Source organism: Rhipicephalus microplus, chromosome 1, assembly GCF_043290135.1.
Source record: "Rhipicephalus microplus isolate Deutch F79 chromosome 1, USDA_Rmic, whole genome shotgun sequence".
In the NCBI taxonomy this organism is placed as follows: domain Eukaryota; kingdom Metazoa; phylum Arthropoda; class Arachnida; order Ixodida; family Ixodidae; genus Rhipicephalus; species Rhipicephalus microplus.
Genome location: NC_134700.1, coordinates 283,944,741 through 283,954,639, shown reverse-complemented (window position 1 = coordinate 283,954,639; position 9,899 = coordinate 283,944,741). Strand labels below are relative to the sequence as shown.

The following is a 9,899-nucleotide window of genomic DNA, read 5'->3' as shown; positions in this document are numbered from 1 at the left end:
CCCCGACAGCGAGCGGAGCACTTTTGTCGCTGCGGTGTTTTAGCGACCCCAGCACGCTCGACAGCGTATATGCATATCCGTGCTCACGAACACTGTTTATCCGGGTAATCGGTTGTGTTTGCGGCGATAGCCCTATGTGACGTGATCCGGCCGCTCACATGACGTGAAAATGTTGTCACAGTGGTTCCTGGCTCAAATATCACGAGGACCCTGTTGACGCTTGTTCGAGTTGGCTAACAAATCAGCTACAAAAGCTTGTGCTATGGGTAGGGTGTTGTAAGCAGATTGCTAGGTCTAGTTTCAACACTCCACTCATATTACTAGTGATTGTAGCCGATCTGTGGATCCATCGTCAACAGAATGCTACTTAACGACATAAAAGAAACTCATGTACACACACAGGGAATGAGGAAATGTTATCATCCTTAAAAGCAACTACTTGGATTTTGTTACAGGCTCATGCAACGTTTAGCCAGATGCCAAGCTCCTGTTTCACAAACGCGTGCTTCTGTATTGTGTTCTTCCAAGTAGTTTATTTGGGCAAACTCTTAGTATTAGCGTTACTGATTGTTTATTGATTATGTGTTGTAACTATTTCCTAGTGAACATTTTCGCGTTTTATCGATCTGATATTTCACATATTTTCATGCCTCTCCTTATGTTATGCCCTCGAACAATTAGGCACAAGTCAAATGCTACTGCATCTGAAGCTAAGGCCGATTTTGTCGATCTGATATTTCACATATTTTCATGCTCCCCTTATGTTATGCCCTCGAACAATTAGGCACAAGTCAAAGGCTACTGCATCTGAAGCTAAGGCCGATTTTGTCGATCTGATACTTCACATATTTTCATGCCTCCCCTTATGTTATGCCCTCGAACCATTAGGCACAAGTCAAACGCTACTGCATCTGAAGTTAAGGCCGATGAACTCGAGGCCGTGGGTCAATTAAGACCATGGCTGACGCATTCCACCAGAGGAGGAAAACGAAGGCTCTCGTGTAAATTGTTGGAGGTTCACATTAAGGAACCAAGAGTTGTCAAATTTAACCCGACCGAAGACTCACCGGCCGTGTCTATAGATTCACGCATAAGTCTATATAAGATTCACGCTGTGGACGTATGCTGCATTCTGCGGGTGGTGGTGGTGTTGCAGCAGGTGGGGTTAGCCTGGCCTGCATGGCCAGCAATTGTTCCGCCTGAGCATCTCCAATATTCGGAAATTGTCACCACGTGTCAGACAGCCCAGTGTCTCGCAGGAAGACCAACAAAATTCGTTCCACGTTCCTCCTAGTTGCCGCGGGTCCTTCAGGAAAGATGACGTCATCAACTGTCCGGTGCCTATGACAGCCTTTTCGCAAGGTGTGGATCATCGCTGCTTTTTGCACATCAAACTGTGGGCAAAGCAAAATGAAATGTTCAATATCTCCGATGTCAGCGCAGAAGGCACAGAACGGGGAAGCGTATCTCCCAGTCTTGAATGACCAGGCCGGGGTGTATGCGGAGTCGGTTTTTATGAGGTACAACAGCATCGCTTGTTCACGAGAAAGTCCATGAATTACACACGCTTGGTGTGGAAACTTGTAGATCGCCTTGAAATGATTGCGTATCACATCTTTGTTGTTCTGGTAAGTCTTTGGAGTTCGTACTTTTGGAACAGATGTCCGTGCTTCGCACGCAAGGGCATCAGCCTTTTCATTGCCTTCAGTGCCAACGTGGGATGAGATCCACTGAAACTTTAATTGAAATTCTTGCCATTTAGGTGTTTAATTAGTGGCTGCATTGTGCGTGATTCTTAATTAGAATTTGCCCTCGCATGTACACAACACATTATTTAACTTTATAGTCTCCGAAGATCGCTCTTTCTCGGTGATAAGACTTCGATATTCTGATCATTCTGCCTATGAAGCTCGCATGATGAAGACAAAAACAGAAGCCCTCCGCTAAAATGTGTCTCTATTCACAACGGTGTTTTAGAACCCACGCAGTCTCGTACAGCTCGCTGCGTACGTGCGTGATATCGTGCGCGTATGTTAGGTACGGCGTATTATTCTTTTTGCTATCGCTCGCACGCCGCACGACTGGATTTCGTAACCACCGAAATAGAATCCTACGCACTGCATGCATAATCTGCCGCCAAGAAACCGTTACATGCAAGTAAGTTGTTGTAGAAGCCTAGCATCACAATCATGATTTCACTGCAGTAGTTAAATGTACAATATAATTTGTAATTTTGCCGTTGTGGTGTATATAACGTCTGACGAAAAAAAAATATATCGACAAGTGCAGACCAACTGCACACAATACTGGGTCTGGTTATGTCTACAGTTGTGCGTGATCATCACAGGGTAAGGCACAAAGTCAAATAATGAAATCAAGATACATGTGGAACATCAGTCAGAGCGGGGCTCATTTCAGCCCGTTCATGTGCACTTTTATTATAATAAGCTCCTCTTCCTCTACAAAATTTGCAACATCCTTCACGCCCCCCCCCCCCCCCAGTGTGGCCTCATGATGAACAATAACACAGTTGCTGTAAACACTAAACACACAATGTTCGTCACTAATGGTTTGAGGTCCAAGTCAATCCACGTGGAACAATCCGGGTTTGCTTTGCACCTGGTTTTCTAACGGCGTTTCCGACGCTTGTTCCATATACGTGCCTTGAAAGGCGTCGCCTTCGGTGAACTTGTGCTCTCGATGATCAGGTTTCATTGGCAGAAACATGGTTTCTTCTGCGAGCTCCTGGTGTAGCTTATTTTGAGAAGTTTTGCCTTTGAATTTCTCGCCTCGGCTGTGTTCATCTTGGATGCATCATCCTTCTTCCTCCATCCGGGACTTGATTGCTTCATTCGCCATTTTGGCCCTGTCTCAATATACTTAATCGGTAGCGAGGTAGCTTTTACGGTTCGCATTCTTCTCCCCCTTGATGTTCGTAGCTTACTCGTAGGACTAATACAGGCAGCAGGCTCCTCTGCCCTCGCAGGTTTTACCTTGCTTCTTTTCGCTTGAATGCGTGTTTATTTGCTTCTGCCAGACATTTCTACGCGTGGCTGCGAGGACTGTGCAACATCTGAATCTGCTGGCCTTGGCTTGCACCAATTCTTGATATCCCTTGAATGCCCGTTTAGAACTTCAAATGCTTCCCGCTTTTCCTTAGTAGAACTTTGTCCCTCCACCGTATGCCCTTGAGCTGTTGTAACTGTCGTGTCCTTTGCTTCATTCATAGAGTACGCTGGCGGGAGTTCTAACGGCGTGGGCCAGTTCTTTGAAAGTAGCGGTTCTGTGCGTGCTTGAATGCTCGTTACAGTGGTGAAATCTGTGACTTTTCGGCTTCCAGCACGTTCAGCAATTCGTCGTGAGTCTGAGTCTTGTAGCTTCCGTACAAGAAGATTGTTGCTGAAGAAGCAGAGGCAAGATGGGGGCGCCACAGACGAACAGTGCACCTTAGCTTGTACTTCTGTCCAAATCATTTGCCCCATGGCCTCCAAGCGAGCTTGTCGAGCATTTACTACGTCTGAGATCTTATACTCTACTCTGACCTTGGCTAGAATGATCTGGTGTTCATAAAGCTCTGCTTCGCCTGTCTCAATTTGCCAAGCGATTGATATGAACTGCGTCTTTTACTTCCTTGTCGATTTCTTCAAGAAGCTTGTAATGCTCAATCGAAATTCGATGAATAAATCGTAACTCACTTACTGACGGACGCTCCACGTGTATTAGACGTTCAATGTTGGCGATGGCTTCTGTGACGGCCTTGCGCACTTCATTCCGCCTTGCGAACAGGGCCTCCATTATCCAGTACAGTGTTGGAAACGTCAGAGATCACTGGCCGGTCACGTCACTGGATGAAGTCGCAGTCAACGTGGTGTCCGTTACAAACGCTTCGAAGCACGAAGTCTCAAGGAATGTCGAGGTGTCATGCTTCTTGATCTGGTTCTCGAGAACGGTTTGGCTTCACACATCAGCTTCAACTGACGGCGGCGTCACGACAGGCTTCACATGCGGTAAAAAAAATCGTAAAGTCCACTTGGTCTCATTTCTAAAGGTCTTTCCTCCCCGGATTCATGACACAAAAATGTAGCGAAAAGGACGAACTGCCGTGCCCATGTCAAAGCCCACCCGATCAACCTCTTCTTTATTGCAAATGCACTGCTCTAATCCCCGATGATGATAATGGCGCTCCTCGTCCTCTACACAATTTGCAACAATGGCTAAGGTACTCGGCTGCAGACCCACAGGTCGCGGGATCGAGTCCCGGCGGCGGCTGCATTTTCGATAGAGGCGAAAATTCTGTAGGCCCGTGTGCTCACATTTGGGTGCCCGTTAAAGGAATCCAAGGTGGTAGACATTTTCGGAGCCCCCCACTACGGCGCCTCTCATAATCATATGGTGATTTTGGAATGTTAAACTCCACATATCAATCGATAAAACAATTCTACAGTTCGTTGAGTTTCAATTATTCATCTCACAAGTATAACTCTCTGGCTTTACTTCATTGTGTTGTAAATACCTTTGCTCTGTAGTAATTGGTGCTAGCAGTTTTATTTATATCCTTTTCGTAGTTTGTGAAAAATGTATACGTGTATCTGAAACAAAAAAACTGTAACATATGATACCTTTTTGTATCCCGTACGTTTTGTTTTTTGGTTTTAAATTGTGTATCTTCGACAGTGTAGTGTTTGCCTGCTTTCCATAGTGTCACTTTTGTTGCTGATTATATTATGTATTGTATTTACTTGCCCCCCTCCCTTGCTGAAGTCCTTTCTTGAAACTGGCAGTATGAATAAATAAATTGAAAAACTTTCTATAACATTTCTTACTCAAGAAATAGGTTGAGAAGAGGCAACGGATAAGGCCACCGGTTAGGCCGAGCGTCTTTTTTTCCGAAACTAGGGATCTGTAAAGGCGACATAGCGAACATTGTGTGTATGTTTAACTCCTGCTTGTCTAAGCTCTCTGTGCCAACCGATACGATAAGCGCTAAGAGTGCACACTCAAATAGGAGTGGTGTCGAACGAGATCCACAGTGGAGCAGCCTAGGGGCTTTGATAACGCCGGTGGAGCGGGTGGGGAGCGTTGCCAGACGAATATGTGTAGGGAGCCCACAAGACCGGCCGGTCATTTGAGCTCCATAAGTGTGTGCAGCGTTAGAAAAAAAAAACTTCGCGAAAGCGGCGAAATAGGTGCCGTATACAAGAGAACGAGCGCGAGAAATATGTTACCTCAAGACCTCTTACAAAAGTTCTTGACTGACTGAAAAAAATTGTTTAACTTGCCACGTCCTGCATCGCAAACTATACGACTCACTATTCACGCGTTCAGGTACGTTTAAATACCCGCCTCGGTAACCTAGTGGTTATAGTGCTAACTGCTGACACAAATGTCGCGAGATCGAATCCCGGCCACGGAGGCTGCATTTCGACGGGAGCGAAATGCTAGGGGCCTCTGTACTTAGATTTAGGTGCACGTAGAAAAGCACGAGATGGTCGAAATTTCTTGAACCCTTCACTATGGCGTCCCTCATTGTCATATCATGGTTTTGGGACGTAAAGCCCCAGCAATCGTTTCAGTGTTTAGTGACAGTTAAAGTTACTTAGTGAGCCACCAAACGGTCCATGGAGAAGGGCTAAGACTGCCGAACTAATCTCGGAGGACACAGTATCCGTAGTGCCTTGCACGAATGACATGCCTTTGCCGAGGCACCCAGGTTGCGAAAGCTGCGGTTCGAGGTTTTTTTGAAGGAATCACCGCGCGACGCTGTGGCAGTGCGCGTAGACCAGGCAGTCTTGCAGAAGCGGTCTACGTCGGCTGGCTGTGCCCAGTGCCCTCGGTCAGCGTCTTGATAACAAAACCTAGATGCACAGATGTGAAAGGCTGGTCACAAAGTACAGCTGCACGTACACTTGAGCGTTGGTAGCCACTTTCAGGGTGAACAATTTCTGATCTACAGACTATATGTAAAGATAAGTCTATACAGTGCTTTTTTTATAGACGATAGCTTTTCTTAGGTTACTTCGATGCAAAAATGTCTGTCTGTCTGTCTGTCTGTCTGTCTGTCTGTCTGTCTGTATATTTGTCTGTTTGTAAGCCGTAAGGATACCCTAAACAGCACCGAGCGATCCCCCAAACGGCCAACCTCATCCGCAACGCCCACCAATATTGCTCAAGTTTCGGCGTTCATACTTGTGCGATTGTCCATTAAAAAGCAATTATCGCGCATATCCGAGGCACCTCAACAACACTTCAATATTTTGTATGTGTGTCTTTATACAAGAGAAGACATACATAAGTAATTCCAAGAACCGCAGCGGTTATTACGCTGCGCTGACAGAGCAACGCGATGCTCAAAAAGGCAAGTGTTTCCAATGCTTTGCAAAGACGACATGGTGGTGGCACCTGCCCGTCGCTTTGCGTTCTACACCTTATCGCCTCCAAGACGGGCGCGCACGTCTTCGTTCGTTTTCGAAGATAACTGCCAGATAGCACTCGTGTCTAACGTGCCTCGATGCGCTCGTTCGCCTTCGCTGCACGAATCGAGACTCTCTAAGACAGCGCAGTGCTTCCAGAATACCGACCGTCATTACAGAAGGCCGACCGTCATTACCGATGCCAACTGCTGCACAGGCGTGAACCGCGAACCACACGGAAAATCCTGTATGCTCAGCGGCAGATGGAATTGTCGCCGAGTCCTGTTGGGTTAGAGGCACCATGCTCAACGGTCGCAGCGTGCTCAGCCATTATATAATGACAGCATTGACAGATAACATAGCCTATGGCAGGGTTCTCAAACTCACTTCAAGTGAGCGGACCAGAGTTGCGCGATGTATTCTACCGCAAGGGCATCAGTTAACAAGTTTGGAGTGGGGGTTTACAATGTAACCTAGTGTTGAATTTTGAAAGAAGGCATTTCCAACACATAATGCACGAGTCATTTGTGGAAATGATTAGACGCCAGGTTTCGATGAACGTATCGATACTGATCTCTAGGATGGCTGCTAATCTGGACTCCGACTATGAAATATACAGCCTTTGTTCCGCAGTTACGTTTCAATACATGGTAATCGTATCGGGTGCCCACGAAATAAAATCTCAAGGAAAGTCACGCCTGGGAAGCTTATGAACATACGTATTAAGACAGTTATAAACAAAATATAGGACAAAGACAGTCAGGTGCTGGCTGGACCGCTAAGGGGAGGTCTGGCCCCCTGTTTATGGTAAGCAGAGAGAGCACATATTAGGAAGCTGTGTGCGCGTCCACGATGCATCACTTCTTCGAGAGCAGTGTATTCAGAAATACCATAACGGCTGTACGCAAAAACGCTATTGTCTGAAGAGGTGTGTCTGGTCGGATTGAAAAAAAAGTGCGATGTCTGGAATACGTAGAGCCAGTGAGAAATACTGGCATTCAGGCAAACGCATCTGAAATGTCATCGCACTGAAAGAACAGACTTAAATAGACTGTGCATGGTCATCGGCAATAAGGCGGACTTCCATGTTTCAGAAATGAAGTAACCAATTACAATTGAAATCACTTTACTGAAAAATTACTTATTTACTGAGGTCAATTACAATATCAGTTTTGGAGCTGCAGTAATAATTAAAAAATGCAATAAATTATATTTGACTTACTTTTCTTCAAAATTTTAATGCTTAACACGACACAATTTTACTGAACGAACAGCGAACTGTGGTGTTTACAAGACAGAGAGAAAGTCTGAGGTTTGCGTGAAGGCCTGCCGGCTTGAATCCTGCAGGCCTTCACTGACTGTGGCTGTGGCTTCTGTGATAGCGTTACAGGCCTTCACTGACGTAACTGTGGCTTCTGTGATAGCGTTACAGGATTGTTGACTTTCAAGAGAAGTTGTTTTTACCTATGTCTGTTCGCTCCGTTCCTTGGTTGATATAAACTGTCAATCGCCTTCTGTGCATTTCACTTAACGACAGTAGATCTTGACCTGACGTGACGGCTGTGTCGCATAGAGTACGTATGTAATGTAAAAAAAATTGCCAGCCACGACTCCATCCACAATAGACGCTTCACGAACACTGCCGTCTATTTGAAAAGCAGTTGCGAGACCTGGCGTGACTTTGTGGTAGAATACTTGGTTGCCACGTGGAATGCTGAGGTTCGATTGCTGCTGGGGCCCTGTCATTTTTTTTTCATTCGTCGGCCAACACCACAAGTGCCAGCTTTTTCCTAATGGAATGGAAAACACTATTTTAGTCCTGCAGGACGCGCGTCTCCCACGTAGGGACCAACAGGGAGTACCTGGCGGCCGCTTCGTGGGCCTGCTGCATGGTCCATTGCTGGTCGGCGAGAATCGAGCTCCTGAGAGACCCCTTGTTTGAAGTACACAGTCGGGGGGAGTGTTTCTACACTACCAAAGCATGTGTGCGAATGTCGCCGTGTGTCCACACGAGGGTCACGTGTCGCTGGGGTATGCATCAGGATAATAAACGTGAAGCTTGACAAGGTTTGGGTACGTGTTTGTCTGTAACAGGCGCAGGGTTAATGCCTGTGGTATGTTAAGCTTCGGATGTGGATGCGGCGTTCAAGGTAAAAGTGCTTTGTTATGTCATTGTACGTAATTGGTGCATCCTGATTGGTCTCTAACTCAGCAATATGGGGTTGCCCTGTGGCGGCGCTTGGTAAGTGCGCGCGCTGCATCATTGGCGATCTCGCTGAGGTTGTATAGGGCAACCTGCACCCGGCCGAGATGAATGGGAAACCATATGACATGATTTGGGTGCACGTTAAAGAACCCCAGGTGGTCGAAATTTCCGGAGTCCTCCACTACGGCGTCTCTCATAATCATATGGTGGTTTTGCGACGTTAAACCCCACAAATCAATCATCAATCAACCATATGACAGTGTGGTTCTTCAGGGCACTCTGGTCGCGCGCGTTAAAGTGACCCACGTGTGTTCTCGCCGTACTTGCTTAGATGCGTAAATGTCAATAACCTGTGGCACGTACCTGCATACCAGTGGCACAAACACGTTCCGCCAGACAGTGGCGCATGCCCGCTCGCGGGTACGTGCCACTGTCTGGCGGAACGTGTTTGATGAGGTACTCGACAGGATTGTGGTATTTTTCATGTCATGACCAGCTAGTCGTATTCGTCAAACCATCTCACCCTCCGATACTAATTTTGGTTTACCCCACGTTAAAGGGGTGATCATGAGAGCACCGAGACGTAAGCACATAGATATGTAGATAGATAGATAGATAGGTAGATAGATAGATAGATAGATAGATAAATAGATAGATAGATAGATAGATAGATAGATTGAGAGATTGAAGGATAGATAGATAGATAGATAGATATACTTAAAAGGAAACTTGGAGGACGCTTGATCTTCACATTCAAGAGATGACGTAATCAGGCCCCGTTCACATTGCCTTCTCAGTCACTAGCCAGCCAACTTCGGTTGCCGGTGGACGCCTCAATCCCGACACAAGGAAACGAACGACTGTGCACGTGAAATTGGCCATTTCAAACTGTCTTAGAATGCCTACTGCAAGTACAGTTGCACCGAGTCCACTGCCACAGTTCTTTTTGTGAATCAGCGATGGGCTCACTCACTCACTATACGCGTCCGCAAAGCAGCACTCGAAGCTACGCAGCTGCCGCAATGACCACAAGCAGCACTGTCTTTTATGCCGATTCCATGCGATGAAACGATAGGACACGTCCTCTGTCACTGCCCTCGTTATAGCGTGCAAAGACCGCAGCTAGCGGCTGCGTTAGCTCGCCTTGACGAAAAACCTTTGTCAGAACAATCAGTGCTTGAAAAGCGACATGATCTGTCTTCGCACAGAAAATCAGTGAAGGTCTTATTGAACTTTTTGCGTGGTAGTGGCCTATTGTATGAGCCATAGCACCTCAGCTCATT

The 9,899-nt window shown here is 46.5% G+C and overlaps 1 long non-coding RNA gene across 1 annotated transcript in view; it reads left to right on the top strand.

Annotated features, from left to right (window-relative positions):
• Window positions 1-8,480, top strand: part of LOC142818049 (uncharacterized) — a 30,856-nt gene extending 22,376 nt beyond the window's left edge. The window contains exon 3 of the long non-coding RNA XR_012895502.1: window positions 8,228-8,480. This is a non-coding gene — a long non-coding RNA (uncharacterized LOC142818049). The remainder of the gene's footprint in view (window positions 1-8,227) is intronic.
• The last annotated feature ends 1,419 nt before the right edge of the window (window positions 8,481-9,899 follow it).